This window comes from Topomyia yanbarensis, chromosome 3 (genome assembly GCF_030247195.1).
Source record: "Topomyia yanbarensis strain Yona2022 chromosome 3, ASM3024719v1, whole genome shotgun sequence".
Lineage (NCBI taxonomy): Eukaryota > Metazoa > Arthropoda > Insecta > Diptera > Culicidae > Topomyia > Topomyia yanbarensis.
This window is the reverse complement of record NC_080672.1, coordinates 297,822,758-297,844,677: the sequence shown is the minus strand read 5'-3', so window position 1 is coordinate 297,844,677 and position 21,920 is coordinate 297,822,758. Positions and strand designations below refer to the sequence as shown.

The 21,920-nt window shown below is 41.0% G+C and overlaps 1 protein-coding gene across 4 annotated transcripts in view; it reads right to left on the bottom strand.

Moving 5' to 3' along the window:
• LOC131692421 (calcium-transporting ATPase sarcoplasmic/endoplasmic reticulum type) overlaps positions 1-21,920 on the bottom strand; it is a 108,710-nt gene that overhangs the window by 37,449 nt on the left and 49,341 nt on the right. The gene's annotated exons all lie outside the window — the stretch shown is intronic.

Sequence of the window (21,920 nt, the reverse complement as noted above, 5' to 3'; positions counted from 1 at the left end):
CCCGAATCCATTCTAAACCAACTAATTCAATATTATGGTAGCTGGCAACACTTGACTCCTCGTGACATAGCAAATTACCCCGGTTAGCGTGCATTGTTGCCACAAGTTTATGATTAATCATTAAAAAACGGCAATTCGGACAATATAAACAAAAAATAATTGCACGCGACCTACTGCGTAATTGATAGCGGGCAATGGCCGATTATTGGGCAACCACCATGTAGGCACAATTGTGAGGCTATTTATCATTTCTCATATCGTACTTATTTCTACACAAAACACGACAGAAAAATGCGTATTTTGTCTCGCCGCGCATTTACGCTAGGTTCTAAAAATACGGAGCCGCCGGTCGTTGCTAATCCGACCATTCCATGCCAATCGGGTAGGTCTCTCGGTTGAAATTTGCCAGCTAACGCGAGAAAAACATCATCCTGGGAGGATGTATTCGATAGGGAAAAAAGTATGTAAGTCTTCCCCCTGTGCATGACTTGCTTGCCCGATTTGACGTGTCTTCTCAGAACTGGCGTTTCTGGCAATGTCGAGCGGGAGAATAGCAAGCGAGTAGTAACTGTATATTTTTTCGGTGGATTACCTCTGTATGTGTTCCTGGGCTGAAGTGAATGTTTATAAATAAATATTCAACAATATTTGGATGGAATTGGATTATAGGTTTTTCTACGATGGCGTAAAGTTGAAGCCGGTTACTACGAACAGTTGGTTGGTATTAGCGGTCGTTCCAGACCCCGGCAGCATCTCAACAAACGACTGGCAAACAAAAAAACTGAATGTGGCTGATATTCCACTCCTGCGCGGAATTTCGACTTTTCGTTTAGTCAGACTACGCAGTTAATTCTTACCGTAGAGCATTATTGACACCAAATTTACAACCACTACTGTGCTCTAAAATTGAAAATGTATTCTGCATAAGCCTGACCTTGAAACTGTTCTTAGCCGACACCGAAACGACATCAAAGCGATATGGCACACCTTTCACAGTGGTCTTTGGCTCAAGTGCCGAAAACAAATATTTACTAGCTCAGATGATAGAGTACTCCCAGTCGTGATCTATCCAGTCGCGTAACTTAAAAGCTACAAAGTGAATAGAAATACACCTTTCTCGTTCGGATTGGATTTAGCCGTCTCCTAAATCAGATTCTACAGAACTATTTTCGGTCGAAAACAGCAGGCAACCTGCCAAAAACACAACCACTGCAATGTAAACAAACTGACTGAGTAAATTCAGCGAACCGAGCGACCGTTCTCCCATCGAACAAAACGCTCGCCAAACTATAAATTGCGCGTCCATGACCGTCCCTAATCACCGATGTGCCCTACTTGTCTCCAAACATTTCAGGTGGGATTTTTCATCGATCAAGATTCGTACACGCCGCATTAGCAAAGAATTTACGACCACCAGACCGGTGCGGATCTGGGGCAACAGGTGGATTTTGTGGTCCGAAAGATTCGCTCGTACCATCATCTATACCCTTTTCACCACGATCATCACGCAAGTGTTGCTTTCACTCAAGCACTACCTAAGCTACACAGGAAATTTCTCCCCGGTACGCCGCCAGTGGCAACTCAAGCAACCTTCGACCGAACGATGCTGGTTCTGGTGAGTTGCGCGCACAGCACACGTGCTCACTTAGCAAAGCTCGCGCTAGTGTTTGTTCAAATTTGTTTTAATTATCAAGCTTGAAAATGACTACTAATATCTGGCTGACAACATGCGTGTGGTTGACGCACGTTATAGTGGTACCACAAACTAAGCAGACCCAGCACTCTCCGGTGACGCACGCACTATCATACTTGCGCAGTCGTCATCAACTACTTTAAAATCAATATCAAATTTAACTTGAGACATTTGAACAAGACAACGGAAAACTAATCGCGAAACAATGATTGTCATCATCCTGACTAAACCTTCAATGGAAACGATCAAAATAAAGCGAACTTTGTGCCGTGGCCTGTGTGTTGTATTTCTCAATTTGCTTCTAGAGGAACAAAGGAAAATTGGATTAACGTCATCGTCGAGAGCCCAACTACGTCGACTACCCGTTTTTCCTTTTCCAGATGCAGAAGTAAACGATCATCTGTTAGCGTGTGGCGATGATGAATGCCGGCTGTTTTATTTGCTCGATATTTTGACTCACGGTATTGAAGCATTCTCCTAGCATTGGTCGGTTCCAAGTGGAACGATACTAATCTGAAGACATTGGAAATCTAGTTTCTAGAGGAACTGTGCTCTTCACAATCCCAGTCATGGTTGATGATCGCGAGGGTGTGATCCGAAGGGAGTGTGCGGAGGACAATGACCAGCTGCGGTGGTGATTTACGTCAAAGCTGACCCACCAAGTCTCACTGCCAACGTCGATCGCCTAGAAGCGATCGAGTGCAGCTGTTAGTTGCGAACAGTTTAAACAGCTCGCTGCAAATGCGTTACTGCTAGCCATACTTTTAAAAACGACAAGCTGGTAGAGTTGCAGCCTGTTCGTCGTCGAAAGCCGGGCCGCACCGGAGCACGATGTGAATTTACAATTTTATTTATAACGCGTGCCTTAGTCGATCGGGCAAGGGAATTACTACCTCACGATTAATTGCAATTGTGATCGTAATGGGACCGCTTGCTTCGAAGAGGACAACGCATCAGGACGGAACTGCATCGAGTAGGGGAGGAAAGGCAAACACAGTTACGACCATGACACTGACGACACAAGCAGTGAAGGATCGAAACTGGTCGGTCACGGCGGTAGGTAGCTGCCTGTGAGTGCGTGTAAAAATGACATTTCTAATCGACGCTTTCATTGAGGATTCTGGGTCGTGGCTATTGAGCCATTGACAACATCGTAGCGACTACATGCTTACCACACAGCTAGACAGTCGGTGTACTACGAACGCGATACGAACTAGTGAATGACGCTAATTTTCACATCGACATCTCTTGTGATTAATTATGACCTTTAAGAGTTAAACCTGAAATATGACGCAGCCATTGAATTGATCTCAGTAGCGGATTCACTTTCGTGTAGGTATATCATCCTGCGTTAAGTTATGATGTTTTTGACAAGTACAGATTAGTCCAAAGGTTTACAAGCTTGTTTTCTACATCAGAGACGTTGATAGATTCGACATATCTATTTTTAATATTATATTCGCGTTATACTAATCGAATTGTACATGAATTACTGTGATGACGTCGAATCAACAAGGTAGTAAATATTGACGTCGTTATCAGTGAAAAAATATTTTATTAGCTCTTAGGCAATAGACGCTAGTTTGAAGAGAGCAATATCATATTTTGACCATTTTCTTTATCCTTGAGACTAAGGAATTAAATTCATTCGTTTGCCTGCCGTTGTTTCTTCCAATTCCATTACAATTTCACTTTAAAATACGTAAATGGAAGACACTATTGCAACACATCAGCTGTAACTATTTTCCTACTGGAGTACCGGAAATTAGCAAAAATGTTGCAGTTTGGCATGCAATCTGTAATTGTGGAAAGCTAAGTAAAATGTTCGTCATAACAGGCACCACGAACGGAAAGTTTAGAACATTGAATGCATCCAAAAAAACGTAATTTTTGGAGCAGCACATTGACGAAAAAACTTTTTTAACCGCATTTAGCTTCATGCCACTGTCTAACGAAGGAAGGAAAGGAGGGAGAAGTTTTGCGAATTTATAAAAATTGGAGCAGGAAAAAGCCCCATTTAGCTGAAAGAACTTTGGCTGTTTCTCAAGTGGACAAAAAATCCCCCTGTTTTTTCGTACCAACAAATATGACGTAATTTAATGGATAGGGGGACCCGGGGCGTCTTAGTGGGGGTAATCCGGACCCCCTCGATTTCTCAGAAAATAGCAAGACCATCTGACTATCCTGAAACATTAATTTTGAGAGCTGAATTTGATTCTTTGTTCTTTGTAGAATGGAGATACGTGTTTCGTTGTTTTGCCATTCTCAAAACAAAAATCATTATAATGGAAAAACCGTTATTAAAACAACAAATAAAAGTGAAAAGGTGTTTTGGAAAGCATGAGGCTCCTGTTTTATGGAATAATTTTTGTTTGGATGAAAACACATATTCGATCGAGGCTCACCACTTTTGTGCGATATGAGCGTACGGGGCTATTCGGACCTCCTATTCCGTCAACTATCGTTCAACGGCTTGCGGCTGCGCACACCATTGCACAAGCCGTAGCAAAGAAAATACATGGACCGCCAATCGACAGCTGTGACATACCAGATAAAGTTTTTGTAAAGCATTTTTTTGCTTCCTAAGGAAAAAAATTCAAGAGAAATGACGATCTGAATTGCCCCGTAGGGAGGTCCGAATTACCCCTACACCCCTACAAAGGATGGAAAAACGTAGTGGTTTGCAAATCGTCGCCTAGCGCTGCCAATGAGTGGTGCAAATGAACCTAAAATGTAGCTGAGGCTTCAAACTAGCAATTAGAACTTTTGACTGGTAACTTTTTTCACATCTTTTTTTTCGAGAGTTGTCCTACTGGAGCTGTAGAGCTAGGTTCTCGGAAGGGCTCCCCGTCAGAATCATATACTACAATTTGCAGACGAGAAAGGCAATGTCGCCCACTAAAACACTGCATTAGGCCAATTGTAGCGGGCCGGGATTCTGAATGTGATATTCATTGTACAATTCAGGTATGTGCGGGCGTATGGACTCGCGATCGCGTGTATCATCGCGAAGAGCTCGAGCACTTGTACGTTAACGTGTTCGATCGCGTGTGCTAACGTGTATGTAACTTCGCGTGTATGAATTCTATTTTATAACCGTGTGCCTTTCGCATATTCGCGTGTGTTCTTGGATAATCGCGCGCGGACCGTGAATCTAATACTTTATATTTTGGTTTACTGCTAAGATGCTAAAAGAGTGTGAGATCTTCCATATCACTAGAGTGCCCGGTGATGTCGCCATGGAACGTGTTGTCTAGTGAATATGTGCTATATTTTTTTATTGGTCCTACTGAATGTATGAACCTAAGTTATTAGGACAGAGAGTAATGGTTTCCAGACGTGACCGATTCATGAGCGCGTGAAAGCGGACGTTTGTAGGTTCGTGTTTGAGACAGCGTTTGAAACTTTGTGAGTGCTAAAACGTTCTCCTTATTACCGGGATGTTATTAAGTTTGCGCGATCGCGATCGTAGGTGTGCGTTGTTAATCGAGAAAGGCTTAAGCGTTCATATGTTAACGTGTTTGACTTCGCGTGTGCAAGACTGGATTTTGTAACCGTGCATTTCCTATATACACGTGCGTTCTTGGATGGTCACGCGGACCTTCATTCTGATAGTTAGTTTTTGGTGTACAATTCACATTTTGACAGGGAGTAAGTTACCCTAGAGTCCTCGGTCATGTCGCCATATAACGTGGTGTCCAGTGGATATGAGAACTTTCTTTTGCTAATTGATCCAATTGAAGGCATGGACCTATTCTGCTGATATCAAGGATAGAAACATCTGGAAGGGACCTATTCATGATCGTGCGAGTGCGGCAGTTTTTAGGTTCACGCTTGAGACCGCGTTTGAAAATTTATAGGAGCTGTGACATTCACTTTATCACCGGTATGTTATCATGTTTACGAGATCGCGGGTGTAGGTGCCGGGGATGGTCGCGAATGGCTCAAGCATTTGTATATTAACGTGTTTGTCACGTGTATGTGACTTCGCGTGTATAATTTTGATTTTATAATGATGCAGCGTGTATTCTTGTTTGATCGCGCGCGGACCGTGAATCTGATGCTTAATTTTTAGTGTATGGTACAGATGGTAGTCCGTTTCTTCATATCACTTGAGTTCCAGGTCATGTCACCATGGAACGTGTTGTTTAGTAAATATGAGCGTCACTTTTTTGATTGGTTCAACTGAAAGCATAAGACCAGACTGGTAAAATTTTCGGACGAGACCGTTTCATGATCGCGCGAGTGGTGGGTTAATGTTTGAGACCGCGTTCGGAAGTTTAAAGATGCCACGTTTACTAAACTACCGAGGTTTTCATGTAGGCGAAATCGCGGGCGTAAGTATATGTGGATTATTGCAATTGCATGGTCGCGTTTGTGTCTAGGTTTGTGTTATCGCGAAGGCCACGAGCGTTTGTACCTATATGAGCATAGCGCATAGTAGAGATATACTAATAAAAGAAATCATAACATGCCGAATAAAGAAAAAAAATGTAGAGCTTGATTAGATTGTATAAATTGACCGATACTATTTTGGTATACATCAATAATAGAAAAAGTACAGATTAATGAAGTAGAATAGAAAAACATATGTAACATGAAATCAAACTCGTCTAAATGCAGCAAATGTTGTGTATTTACAACTAACGACAATTACATGCTGTTAGACTTTCATCATGCTATGCTGGCCGGGGATGGATGACTCACGTGCGTCGGTAAATTTATTTTATTCTACGCGATGAAACAAGTACTACTATTAGAAACTTGGATCATGGAACTACTTGGCTTGCTCGGGTTCGACTGCATCCTGCAAAACAATCTGCCAACTCGCAACGCCGAAGTCGTAGCATAGCAGAAAGGTGTGTAAAAGCGGGCATCGAGCAGTTACAGCTAATCACCCCGGTGCACAACGTCACCCAACCGCTATGTCTGGTTTTCCCCCTTTTCCCCGTCGTATGAAAAATGTGATTTTTTATCATAATTCTAAAGGATACGTATGGTAGTGTGGTACTACCTAGAGTCCGTCATGTGAATTATGGATGACTCTCGAAATTATCAACAATACACCATAAGGATATTATGTTGAAAATTCACTTTACTTCATGTTTTCAAAATAAATTTTCAGATATATGGCACCTTATATTTGCAAATGTTGAACTTTTGAGCTACCCTACATGTCAAAATATCGAACTAAAAATATATTTTAAAAAACTTCGAATAAGAATTTAGCGTCAAAAAATTATCCAAAGGTGAATTTGATCGAATTCGGGCAACTTTTCAGATTTTGTTCGATTATTGTATGGAGGGCGATCTTTGTGCGGGGCACAACAAACACATTGGGAACCGCATTTATAATGCTGAGCAAGATGAACCAATGCGTGATCAAGTGGCATGTGATGAGTACAAAGGAGTGCGCAGTGGGATCAAAGGCCCTTTCTTCAACTACATCATTGTCACCGTACATTACCCGAAGACCAAAGAGCTGCATTTTATGCGCAGATGGAGCGTTCCAGTAAGAAATGTTGCGGCGGAATGTTAAGCCTGTCATCGGCAACATAAACGACCAGATAGACCGATGCAAAATGCCCACCTTTTCTGCGGCTGTAATATTTCTGCCTGCATTCTCATTTCTCTTTCGACGCTGCTGTCGTTCGCTAGTGCAGGATGCCCAGCGCTGTACGGCAGTCTGTAAGCAAAACAGTAACATGACAAAAAAAATACTGCCCCCAGTTCAGCCACCAGACGCGCGAGGTACAGCGGTCCTCATTTTACACTTTTTAATATTTTTAATCTATTCAATATTTTTAATCATAAACGACGACAATGAATGCGGTTCGTTTACGACACGACCGGCATCAACGCTTTCGTGTGCGGGCCTCTCCCTTTGACTACGCAGAGAAAGATGTACAAAACGAGAGAACAAACTTTACTACGCCTCACTCTCGCCGATCAGTCGGAGTACAGCAGCAAAACAAAAATGTATTCTACTGCTGTACGGGAAAATGTACTCGGTTTGGCTACCGTTCTGGTAAGAGCTGTAATGATGCGTTGCTGTACGGCTTGTGCAAATGTAAATATACCGAAAAAAATGTAGTTTACCGGTACCGTTGGCATCCCTGGACAAGACACGACAACGTCCAATGACGCGAACTTCGAAGCCTCCCAAGGAAAGGTTGTCCGAAACACCTTCTTGCGGTATATCAAGCAGTACTAGGGGTTGGCGCAGAAACACAAATTGTGCTTTCGTTTTTTTTTTTGGAGCTAGCGTCAATCCAGCACTAGTTTAGTTCTATCACTAAGTTAGCGACGGATTCTGATGAGAGGAACTCGAAACACCTCTCCAATAACTAACCTTCTTCTTTCGCAAAGGTATCCACAAGGCCACCTGGAGCAACATACGAACCGCTAAAGGTAGCACTGTCGAGGCCGTATTAGGTAGAAGAGTTCCGAATCGACGAAATGACTGGTTTAACGGCGAGTTTCAGCAGTGTGTTGAAGAGAAGAATACAGCAAGGACGAGGATTCTGCAGCACCGGACCAAACGAGAAACGATACAGAAAGGCGCGGAATAGACAAAAATCGGTATTCCAACGAAAAAAACGCTGACATGAAGATCGGAATAATGAGACGATGAAGTAGGTGTGCCGCGATTTAAAGCGCATGGAAATGCTACGAGAAGGTGAAGCGCTCGCACATAAAAGTCGCTGAATGATGAATCAGTAGATGATGAGAGTAGCGTACGAATCAGCCTTGGGACGCACGCAGTCGACGACAGATTCCAAGAACGCGACCAACCTGAAACTTTGGGAGAGATCGAACGATTGAGGAATAATAAAGCCACGACAGTGCTACTAACGGCCTGGGGATACGCACAACCGATAAAAAATTGCCATCACCAAAACTACCTGAGATTCCGAAGAGAAAGACGGTAAAGGGATAAAAAATGGATTGCCATTGTCAGATCAACTGCCACGAGAGCTCTTGAAACACGTAAAAAAGACATTTGCAAGAGCATTCCACTGTGTGATTTGGAAGATCTGAAAGGACTTTTTATTGGATGGAGGGAGTAGTATATCCCGTCTATAAAAAAGGTGATAAGCTGGAGTGCCGCATCCACCTAGCGATCACATCACGCCACCTACAACGTGCTCTCCCGTATTCTTTGTCGCCAACTATCACTGTTAGGAAAGGAGTTCGTCTCACAATATCAAGCACCACAAACATTCGCGATTTGATGAGTCCTACAAAAATATCGTGCCTACAACGTGGCCGCTCATCACCTGTTTATAGGTCGGTCGGTAAGGATCATATGCCATAAGGTATGGCATATCCCGATCAGAAAGAAATAGCAAAATTATTACTGACTGTGTTACTTTGTTATGATAACAAGTTGTGTAATAACTCTGGTCTTGTTAGTTGGTAAAATAACAGAAAACATAACAAAAATTCTTCTAGTATATATCAAAAATATGACAACCTGTGATAGGCTTCTATCAGAATTATAACAAATTTTGTTAGGTTCTCCCAGGGCCAATATAGCTTGTATTACCTATTATATAGTATCAACAAATTTAGCGTGCAGATCTAAAAATAGAATAGAATAGAAAAATATAGCATACATTAAGGCGTTTTCGTTTGGCAACAAAAAGCTTCATGTAGCAAAAGCTTTTTATAGGTTGGTCAAATGATTGCATACCTGCTGGCTGATTGGTTATTACGAATATATGACACGATGATGGTTATTTGTGGATTATAGCGATTTGAACCTGGGTATTCTGAGTTTTATGTGGATGTTTCCTGCATGAACCAAAGACGTTGCTATCGACTGATGTTTAATTTTAGCATAATATTCCTCGCATCCGTCAAGACCAAAACGATTATAGATGCATCTTGTTTCCAGAACGCACACATTGAACTTTGCCAAAGCCTAAGGACTGTTTGTTTTCCTTATGTCATACGCTTTGTTTTCATGCAGTTTTACTCACTACTACAGCTGTCTAAATTACGATAGACTGAATAGCTTTATGGTATCTTTGCAGATTAGGAAAGTGGCTATTTTTAGATTCTGAATAGTGTACATCGGCGCTTCTCTTGTAAGTTAACATATTTTACACGATTTCTAGTAATAATGTCGACGCGATGTGGTAACATTGAGTGGATAATTTACGTACATTATTTAACGGAGAATTCGGCAAATATTATTTGTGATTCCGAATAAATTCAAATATTCAAATACCATAGTTTTGAGGATTGCTTTTTGAAATTTCAAGAGGTTTTGTTATTAGCACTTTTAATATGGGGAAGATGAAGTCAGTACAATTATCGCAACCTAATAATTCCCACAAATACAAATGCAATCTATCAACTGCGGATATTATAACAGATAATCTGAAAATTTGAGAAATTGTTGAGGATTCTTCGGTGTGACGAATTCTAGAATATTTCATGTTTTTCTAAAATATATTTTCCATTCTAAATTTTATTTTATTTTAAGGGGAATTATTCAATATTTTTACAAGTTTTTAGCTACTTCAAGCATTATTTAAAATTCATTTAAATTGTAACAGCGAACGATAATACCAGCTGGGATATGTATATAATCAGAGATTTCTAGGCCAGCTTTATGCAGCATACTAACAAATATTAATATTTCAACAATTTGAACAGGTCCCTTATTTTGTTTTAACTTTCTACAAAATGAATCAAGTATCTTGACTATTACGAAAATTTGCTAGCTCGATGATTTTTTTTAGAGGAACGAAAACCATCGAATACAGCAGAAACATTAGAACATTGCGCATTCAAAGCAATTGTCAGTTCAACCGTAAAATGTCAAACTTATCTTACGTGGAATGAAAAGATATAACAATCAAGTAACTCAAACATTTTTATGCGAAGTTTAAAAAAATGCAACGCTTTGGTAGTTCGAAGAACGCACCAACTGGCCAATTTTAATTGTTCATGAATAACCCGCATAAATTGGAGAAATCGGCCTGAAGATCCTCGAAGATCCTCAAAATACATCGATATTGTAGAAATCAGTATACAGAAAGTTTTTAAGCTCTGAAAATTCGTTTTCGTAAGGGATCATCCATAATTGACGTAGCATTATATGGGGGAGGGGGAAGTTTTGTATTTTGTGATGATGTGTGACGCCGGGGGGGGGGGGTAGGGGGTCATTTCATGCTACGTAGCTTTTTTAAAGGGAAATAGAATAGAATTTTTAAAAATTTACGGGACAAGGGGGGGGGGCAGAGTTACCGTCAAGCTACGTAATTACCAGGGGGGGGGGGTATTTAGAGGTTTGTGACGAAATGCTACGAGGGGGGAGGAGGGTGTTAAAAATCACTCAAAAAATGCTACGTCATTTATGGATCATCCCTAATATGCACAATTGATTAAAAGAAAATTAATCATATAACCATTTGACTAAACCATAACAAATAGTTTTAAAATGCTTTTTTATTTCAATTCGCGTTTTATTATTTCATCTGGAGTGCTTGATACTTCCTGCATCTTTTTCAAAATAACTTTTATATGAAAATTATAAACTTTAAAATATCTTGTTGATAACTCTACGCTTTGAATAAAGGCATTGAAATCATTAGCCCCATATTCGAAATTGTGTGTCATACGAGTGTCTCAGAAAGTACATAATCTTATAATCAAAATGCAACCAAGTAAGTCAAACACCTTACTGACAAGTTACATCTAAAACTTCGAAAATTTGCTTTAAAAAGTTGAATAACGACGCATGAAAAGAGACTTCAGCGTATTAGTAAATGGACGGTTATTTGTGTAATGTAACAATCATTCACAGTTGATTGTTTGATTTGTTTATTGGAGCTTTAACCATATGGTCATTTGCCCGCTTTACAGTTTACCGTTAGCGTTCAAAGATAATTGTGAAAGAACATATGTATAACTTATTATAACATCATCGTTATATGCGTACATTAATATCATATTAGCAGTCCACTGATATCACCGGAAGATATAATCTTGATATATGTTTGCTTACCTTGCTGATTGGGATATCACAAAGATAACACAGTGAGTAATAAATATCAACATGAGATATAAATTTGATAGCTTTCTGTTATGTCTTTCTGATCGGGATATGATGCGCGAATGCTGGAGCCCAAATAAACTGACATGACATGTTAATTGCCGCCAGTTTGGTCTTAGCTTGGATATATAGCCTAACTGACAGCAAGTTGGTATCAGTTACTGACGAGTGAAACACGAAATATTCAAATCCAACTGTTAGGTGTTGTGCCCTCATGCGCAATTTTTTTCATCCATTTCTTTCCTTTTGGAAAAATATATGTTGCATACCTGCACTACCCATGATCGCCTATATGTCCCGTTTTCTATGGGATTTTCTATCTAAGGTACTGACTTACGATCATAGGCAGTACAGGTGTTTGGCTCCTATGCCAAAAGATAGAGTTCGCTTCCCAATACTTGTCAGCGATCCAGAGCTTCTGTGTATGACTAACCGAGATATCACTCAGTACCAGCCAGTTGCTTTAGGCTTTCACATATGTGGTGTGAACTGATTGAATTTAATATCCAACTGCCGCCAATTTGGTGTTAGTTTGAAGATATAGTCTAACTTACAGCAATCTGGTGTCAGTTACCGACGAGTGAAACACGAAACATTCAACAAGTTCAAAGGGACTTGACAAGTCTTCATGTCTTGTGAAACTGGCGACAAACTTCCATGGATCGAATGAACTGAAGGCCAATTCTAGATACACCAAAGGACATAACGGTCTTAGACGAATTGGTAATGGTAAGTAAATCGGATGTAAACATTGCTTTTGAAGGATTTGCAGCCCAAGACCAGTAAGATTACAATGGTGTTCGTAACTAGGAGGATTTATTGGCTCTCTCCAAAGCAGATGACGAAGAGCAAAGCTCACAAATTTCCGTTGCATTTCCTTAACCTACTGCATCGCTTTATGATAGCAATAAACCGAATACTCATGCAAAGAATAAACCAAAATATAAACCAAAATGCATGGATGCCTTAGAAACGATGTATGAAATATGATTACAGAAGGTCTGCTTGCTGCCAAACATGACACAACGATCTTTAATGCAAATTTCTCATCTCAAATTGATTCCAAACCCAAAGCTAATAAAAATGTGTTTTTCTATGTAAACATAATAAATTCCATTCTACGTTCAATGCTTGCTGTAAACTACTGCTTTCATCATCATTTACACAGCAACGTTCCCGTCCATCACTGCCTCCTTCCCAGCAAAGCAAAGTGCCATCGAAGAAGCCTTCTGAATGTTACTTGACATTGTCTTTTGTCCCCAGTTGGCTGGCACACTGCCTTAAATTGTGGATAGGAAGGAGGAGAGGGCGGAAGGTAAATCACGCTATCTTCGCTCGTACAGCCATAGGAAAACGTATTCACACAAACTGTGTCAGTATGTGTAGTGAATGCGGGGGTGCCACCAGAACATGGTAGCTTTTCGTTCGAGTGTTTTCAAGCGCTACTTTCATTATTGACCCAACCACCCATCAGTGTTGTCTTTGGCTGGGGTGTCAACGATGACCTTTGTCTTTTCCAGTGCCCACTGAGGAAGCTTATGACGGCGGCTCAAAGTCCTAATTACAATATTTTCATTTACGGCTTGATGGATGCAATAGGTTTCCGATTGTCAACGTTCGCTATGTAAGTAATCAACACCTTATCTGGCAAGGATTCTGCTCTAGGCAGTGACCGACATTCTCGCGAGAGAGTAAAAAAACATGACAACATTAAATATTAACTTGGGATGCGCCTGTGGTGCATAAAACAATACAACATCTGCCAAATTCATTTAATAGCCGCCACACACCACTAGCAGACTTCATATGTTATTTATTGTTCTAGTAGAAAATATTTATCTCATCCAGCTTCCAAAACTTGGAAACCAATGGCAGCAACCCACCCATGCATGTGTACTTTGTACTGAGCCGAGTGATCAGTTTCCCAGATACCCGGAACACTCTGTGGAGCTGAGCGAACGCCATTATTAATAATTCCATCCCTCCTGGGCCACTACTACGTGAATAGAAGCCAATTGCCCGGGAGTGACCGGCAGGAGTTCATAAAAGAAATTTTATTATTGTATTCTTAAAATAAAGTTATTGCATGTGTTTTGCCCGAGCTGGGATATTAGTCGTCTCGAGGCGGGCATCGGCAAGTCGCGGGAAGATCCATCCTAAATACCTACGCGAGCGTTTCGTTCATACGCACACACACTCACATAGGCAGGCGGAATGAAATTTCTGTTTATAATTGCTGCACTCTGCTATTAAGTAAACCCGATCAGTCGATGAGCGAGGTAAAGATAGGGCGGGGAAAAGCACAATATTTACAACGGTGCCGAAAACATAGCCAGATAAATAGGTAGGAAATAAATTAGGAACTCATGATTTGTTGCAATTCCCGATACTCGATGACGTCACTCATGGTCGGTTGGGTTCATGGCCGCACTGAAATATAGCAGCTGGATAATTTAAAGACACACGTGTGAACAATCCAACAACAAACCCCGCCGATCCCAATTTGCCCCGTTTTGGACGAATAAATCATCTGAAACAGGATCGAAATAAGATTCGAGCGAGCGGAGATCCGCTATTTCTGGCTGCGTGCATTTCGGATCGTTCCGAGGTAAATATAGCGGATGCAAAACAGCCCTGAGTCCCCTCTTTGATCTTTTCAAATCCTACGAGTACTAGTCAAGTGTACACCGAGCAGCGGTACTAGTTACCCCGCGAGAGATTCGAAACGTTTGATCTAGACAGATAATAACTTGTGGTGGGTAGATCTCTGTTTGCTAGATACGGGATCACTTGTTTGAATAAGTTCAAAATATGGAGCAATATTTTGTGGTGGAAAAATTTGGTAAGGGGTTACAACGTGTTTTAGGTTCATTTCTATATTTGACAATACTGTTAAAGTATGTATTGATTATAGTAACAAATAAAATAATTGAGAGAAAGCATGATTAATGCTGTAGTTATGAAGTGAATCACGGACAATCTAGAGTGTATCTTCTGCAAAATACACTGTACATTGGAATTTGTCAAAATAAATATGTATATTGGTAGTCACGAAATTGCTGATGACTAAAACTTGCAAGTGTACGTGGATTTGTACAAAGGTGTGATTTGAAGAACAAATTAATCAAGTATAGGCAAAAACAGAAATGGCGTTTTTTTCTATTTTGACCTGTATTTGATACTAATTATGCCTTTGTGCGATGATCTGTTTTTTCGAGAGTTGTCCTACTGTAGCTGTAGGAAGGGCTCCCCGTCAGAATCATATACTACAATTTGCAGATGAGACAGGCAATGTCGCCCACTAAAACACTGCTTTAGGCCAATTGTAGCGGGCCGTGATTCTGAATGTGATATTCATTGTACGGTTCAGGTATGTGCGGGCGTAGGGACTCGCGATCGCGTGTATCATCGCGAAGGACTCGAACATTTGTACGTTAACGTGCTCGATTACGTGTGCGTTTGCATGTCGCGTGTGCTAACGTGTATGTAACTTCGCGTGTATAAATTATATTTCATAACCGTGTGCCTTTCGCATATTCGCGTGTTCTAGAATGATCGCGCGCGAACCGTGAATCTGATACTTAATTTTTTGTGTACGGTACAGATTCCAGAAGAAAGTGGGTTCTTCCATATCATATTTCCGGACGTGACCGATTCATGATCGCGCTCGTTTGCGGGTTCGCGTTTGAGACCGCGTTTGTAATTTCGTAAGTACTAAAACGTTCACATAATTACCGGAGTGTTATCAAGTTTGCGCGATCGCGGGCATAGGTGTGCGTAGATGATCGCGAAGGGCTTAAGCGTTCGTATGTTGACATGGTTGTCCCATGTGCTCGCGTGTATGTGACTTCGCGTATATGAATTCGATTTTCAAACCCTGCGGCCATTCATATATTCGCGGACCGTCATTCTGATATTTAGTTTTCGGTGTACGGATCACATTCTGACAGGGAGTGAGTTACCCCATATCACTAGAGTTCCCGGTCATGTTGCCATGGAACGTTTTGTCTAGTGGATTTGGGAGTATTTTTTTTTTGATTTTTCAATTTTTTTTAATAATTAACATGGACCTAGACTGTTGGTACCGAGGATAGAGACTTCCGGACGATCCCGATTCATGATTGCGCGAACGCGGGAGTTTGTAGATTGACGCTTGAGATCGCTTTGGGAAGTTTATGAGTGCTGAGACGTTCACCTTATCACCGGGGTATTATCATGTTTGCGAGTTCGTGGGCGTAGGATGCTTGGAAAATCGCAAGCGGCTCCAACGTTTGTACGCTGACGTGAGTTTGTAACATATTTACGTGTGTTCTTGAATGGTCGCGCGAACCGTGAGTTTGACATTAAATTTTCGGTGCGCGTTTAGAATTCTGGCAGAGAGTGGGATCCCACTGTTGTCTAATAGGTATGAGCGCATTTTCTCAATTGGTCTAGCTTAAGGCATGGACCTAGGCTTCTAGGATCAAGGATAGACTTCCGGACGTGACCGATTGGTAACCGCGTGCGTGAGGGCATTTTTGTAGGTTCCCGATTGAGACCGCGTTTGAGAATGTGTGAGTGTTAAGACGTTCACTATCACCATCTTTGCTAACCCAGCTGAAGGCGGGTGTAGAATGGCAGTATTAGTATAGGACTCGAAAAGAAGATATAAAAGACAATATATGAGAGACGTAATAAATTAGATAGGTACAAGATACAGCTGAAGTTATGATCATCACATGAAAGACATACATTAGTACTTCATACTCTACCAATACTTGAATAGCCAACCACCACACATAGCACATCCTTTCTTAATTATCTATTTGTTACTTCTTGATTGCTGGTTATGAGCGGGTAAATAGAGGAAAGGTATAGAACAGAAAAAAAGGCTCATATCAGCCCTCCCGGCCTCCTCGATACACCACTATCGAGGCGTATTGTAATCAAATAAAATCCTGAGTGATCATAATGAGTGGTGGATTATTAACATGAGAACTAATTAACCTCTAGTAGTAGAGCTAGGTGCAAATAGAAATTAAAAACAGCGAAGGTCCTTATACTTAGATAACTCTATTGAATCTATTGTGGCTTGATGATGTTTACAATATCGTCAATCCCATCAACCGGCGAGAGCGATAAAGAAATAGATATTACATGTATCTAAACTACTTTTAGGTGTTTGGTGATGTGGTTCACGTGGATTGGATTTCTTCAAAAACTAAGTGTTTCAGTTTATTAAGTTGATCTAGTTGAGCATTAACTAGTGGCTGAACAGTATGTTTAAGAGAAGGTTCTATCCATAAAAAACAGCGAATCCGATTCGTTATAGACGAATGTTACTCGCCACCTTCACGAGCCAGAGCGACAGAGCGATTTAAGCGATAAAAACACCCACCTTCAGTCTGATCATCTCTTATAGATGACAGTCCATTGATCCGAATCGAATGACTCGATCACTATGCTCAAGATCAAATGAGTCCTCGAACAACCGAACCAGTATGTTCCCCCATTCGAAAGTAGAAACATCCATATCAGCCGTCCGCCAAAACACTCGATCGAATGATTATTAGTCATGAGATTCAGAGATCAACGAACCAGCACTCGCTCGGATCTCCCACTCTTATCGACCAAGCAAGAGTACGCGCCCATTAGGCTCATCACCCAAGCCCAGGGCCTTTGTGCGATGATCGGTTTTTGTAGTTTTAATGCATGTTGCAATAAGCTAAAAAAGATTCCTTGATTCGCTCGAGATATGAAAAGTGGTGGAATTTCTTACAGGAGTTTAAAAACGTCGTTGTACGGTATTAGAGTATGGTAAGCCCGTCCTGTTCCTTCCTTTCTGACCCTTTCCCCCGTACTATGCTCACACTGTATAAGTATGATATGTTATGTATCAAGGCTCTAAACAGGGGTGACATTACGTATCTCGAAATGAAAGGTTTATTGTATACAAGCTTGTATGAAAAAGTCGATTCGAAATGGTTCCATAATGTCACCCCAGGTTTTACGCTATAAAAAGTCCTGCACGGAAGTAGGCATAGAAACATCTAGTGCGATCAAAACCAACCCAGTTTTCAACATACTCAGTCAAATTTCAAATTGAAGTTCTCCTTTTCATCAGCAGTACAACAATCAATCTGTAACAATTGCGCCGAGCACTTCCCAACCAGCTACCTGCATTACTAATACAATAGCATGTATGAAATTTGCGGACTCACTCTGTTTGTGGATTCCAAGGTGGCGCACGATTCAGTGAAACAAAACAAACTTTGACAAATTTCGACGAAACTGACACGTATGACGCTAGATGAGTCAAAATCAAACGTCAAAGTAATTTGTTTGTGATGTTAGGTGGATTAAAGCAATGCGATGCACTCTCTAAGCTACTGTTCAACATAGCACACGAGGGTGCGATACGAAGATCTGTTGTGCAAAGTAACGAAACCAAAATCACGTGATCTCCCATGCTCCTTGGCTTCGCGCACGACATCATTGGCGTTGATCGCCGAGCAGCGGAAGAGACTACTCTGACTTTTAAAAGGAAGGTTGTGAGAATTGAACTGACTAGAATCTCTGAAAAGACAAAGTACATAGTTGCTGGTAGAGAACGAGGCTATCCGCACAGAGTTGGTCCCAAGGTGGAAATTGATAGGGCACGGTACGAGGTTGACGCCGAATTAATGTATCTTGAAGCACTTGCGACGTGTGACAACGATGTTAGTCGCGATATAAAAAGGCGTGCAAGTTGCGGCTGCGAACAGGACTTTCTATGGTTTACGTAGTCATCTAAAGTCTCGACGCAACCACGGCCATGAGACCTGGGCGTTGAAGGAAACAGAGCATCGAGTGCTCGGTGCGTTTCAGAAGAAATTTGCATCCAGTAAAGCGTGCTCAACATCAAATTAAAAAAAATGAAAAAATACTGTAAAAGAATTTTCTTTTGAAAATTTGGATAGAAGTAGTTTAGAGTGTATTGTTTACACTGTATTTTTATCGCTGTTAGTTCTTCGAAAAATGTAAAAAATGGTGTCACCCGAAAAGAAAGCGTTTAAGCGGAATCCCAGTGCTTCGATCAGGGATGTGGCCAAAAAGTTGAATCTGTCCAAGTCTTTCGTTCAGCGAGCCAAGGACTGGCAGGGACTGCATACGCACACAGTGCAGAATGCTCCAAATCGTGAATAACGGCAAAATACGGTGGAAAAGTCGCACTCAGATGCTGACGAAGCCTCATTGTCTCATAATGGATGATGAGACTTACGACATGGTGGATTTCCGGTAGCTTCTGGGGCTACTGTTCTTCAACGCCCAGCACAAGTTTGATGTTCCGGAGGGTGTGAGGAAGCAGAAACTTTCAAAGTTTGACTATAAATGTATGATTTGGCAAGCGATCTGCTCATGTAGCAAACGGAGTGCGACGTTCGTGACTACTGGGACTGCAAACGGGGATATCTACCTGAAGGAGTGTCTACAGAAGCATCTGCTTCCTATGTTGAAGCAACACGAGGGCCCCACGATCTTCTGGCTGGATTTAGCTTTGTGCCACTATCCAAATGTTGTCCTGGAGTGGTACGAAGTCAACGGGGTCACTTTCGTACTCAAGGACATGAACGAAAAAACTGGGCAATTATGAAGCAGGTACTACGTAAGCATTCCAAGGAGGTCAAATCAGAGGAAGACAAGAAGAAAAGGGGATTTCCGTACAGCGTAAGGTGCGAGCGTATTGTTATGGTACTAAAGTTGAATGAAATAAATATTCCAAAAGCTTATTAGGGTTATATTTTATTGCCTGAAAGCTTTAAAAGGATTGGTTGATTAGATAATTTTCTACGGCGTTTTTTCAATGATAATCAAATAAATTGGTCTGAACAATCCAACAAGAACGAACTTTCTTGCGAATTTCAAAGCAGGTTTAATAAATGTAATAACGTTTTTTTAGAATGGTCCGACTGTAGAGCTGCATTCTCGGAAGGGCTCCTTGTTAGAAACACACTGCAGTTGCAGACAAGACGGGATATGTCATCCACTAAAACACTGCCAACGGCCAATTGCAGGGGCGAGAACACTCTTAGCAGCCCATGCTCTTCATGTATTCAAACTTGCCTGTGCTTTTCAATGCATTTCTCGCTTACGAGCTAGCACAGCATACGATCATTTGCAAAACAAGCTTCCTGGAATTGCGCTACCTACTAGATGAACGTTTGGGTTTCTCGCGAGCATTATCGTACGAGATTTCGCTTCACCCGGACACGAACGATGAAGAGCGCTAGGCATGTTATTCGTACACTCCCGCGAACAAACTTCTCGCTCGTTTCGCTACACTGATTGAGTGTGCGGTTCAGATGTGGTCATTATTTCATGATCGGATGCGAACAAGCGTTTATCAATTTATAAGTACTAAAACAATCACTTGTTTGCGAGACTGCTGGCGTAGGCGTGCATGGAAAGCCGCGAAAGGCTTGAGCGTTTGTATATTAACGTATTTGATCGCATAGTTGTTTGTAAATCGCATGCATGTAACTTCAATGTTCAAAGTTCACATTCCCAACGACTTTGAAAATAGCTCATATTATCGAGAATCACAAAGAACATTTTTTGCAGACATAGTTGAAAATACGTCAATAAGATAGTATTAAATCACTCCAAATGATACAACATCTCATTTCCCGCAAACGATTAATAGGCTTAAAGATTTAGCAAACATCTAAAGCGGGAATCATCCATGACAAGTATTTTATTATAATTCTCTAAAGACACTTTGTTTTTTTAGATTTAACTAGAAGCTTGGAAACAGCTCATATTTGGAAAGCGGCTTGTGTAGACCAATAGTTTCACAGAAAAATGTCCAAAATAGCCAAAATTTGAGCCGGTTTTTAAATATAGTTGCTGTAGGTCACAAAAACTCACTGAATAGATTCCGTTTTTCAGCGGAATAATAATCTTTAAGCACAATTTGTGAGCAGACAAATTGATAATTTTTAAAAAATGCATCCCGGATAGTGAGTATATTTCTACAAAGCAGGATGTAATTACCGTCGTTCTCAATGCTACCACAATTTACCTCACGTGCAATGGCAAATCACCCCAAAAACTGTTTGAACAAAGATTTAGTTCGTGTTGTCCAAAGAATCTGCCAAGTATTTACTCGGTTTATTATGTTTTATATATCTACATCCTCACAGTTCCACCGGTCTAGCGAACCATTGCATTTTTTAACTCAAATGATAACCCACTTTACTGTCATATACCGAAATCAGCTGTTTTCAACGCTCCAGCAAAACACGTGTATTTGCTCCGGAGTCAATGGAACAAACTTCGTCGCGGGTTGAGCACCGTCAATTAGCACTTGGAGCTACGGTCCACAGAGAGAGAACGATAATTAACAGCGTCGTCTGTCTTTCCAAAGAGTAGCGCGAGTGAGCGACTGTTTCACGTTATCAGACGTGAGTTTTTTTACCGAGACTCACTAAATAGCGAATCCCGTCGTCGTCGAAATGGTCTTATCAATTGTGCAAATACTTAATCACGAAGCAAACTGATAAGCAATTTCAATGGCATCTGAATTGCCAATAATATGGTCCATGTGGTTTGTTCGGCCGCATGTAGAAATTTACGCACTGTAATGCTAGGGGTGAATCATGTGTTTCCATTGTGTGCCTTTTTCTCGTCGTCGTATCTCTATGGAATAAGGTCAGAGCGGATATCTTGATCCTCACCGTATACTGTGTGGTGTGTCTTGGCTTGGCTGCCATCGAAAATACTCGTGGTTGTAGGAGGGAAAATGAAACGGATGTACATTTTGAATGAAAAATATTAAATTCGTCGAAAAAAAAAACAAATGTAAATATCACGGAGTTCATGTAAGACGAACTATTCGGGTCGCATTGAACTAACACAGGAACCATTAAGCGTCGGTGGTGAACAAATATTTACTTTTGCGCGAGGTCATTCAGGAAATAGTAAAGGGTGCACAAAAAGTGGGTGGCACCCAATGAAGTGGCACAGGTGGGAATGTTGATCGTTTTAGTTGTGCACTGATTGTGATTTTTGTTTAACATTGCTAATGAAGACAGAACTTTTCGCGAGATGGCAGCGGATTACCGAGAAATATGCAAGAAAAACTTTCTAGTACAGTTTGTGCGCGGAGAACACATTAAAATTCTCACGACAGCGCGTTGG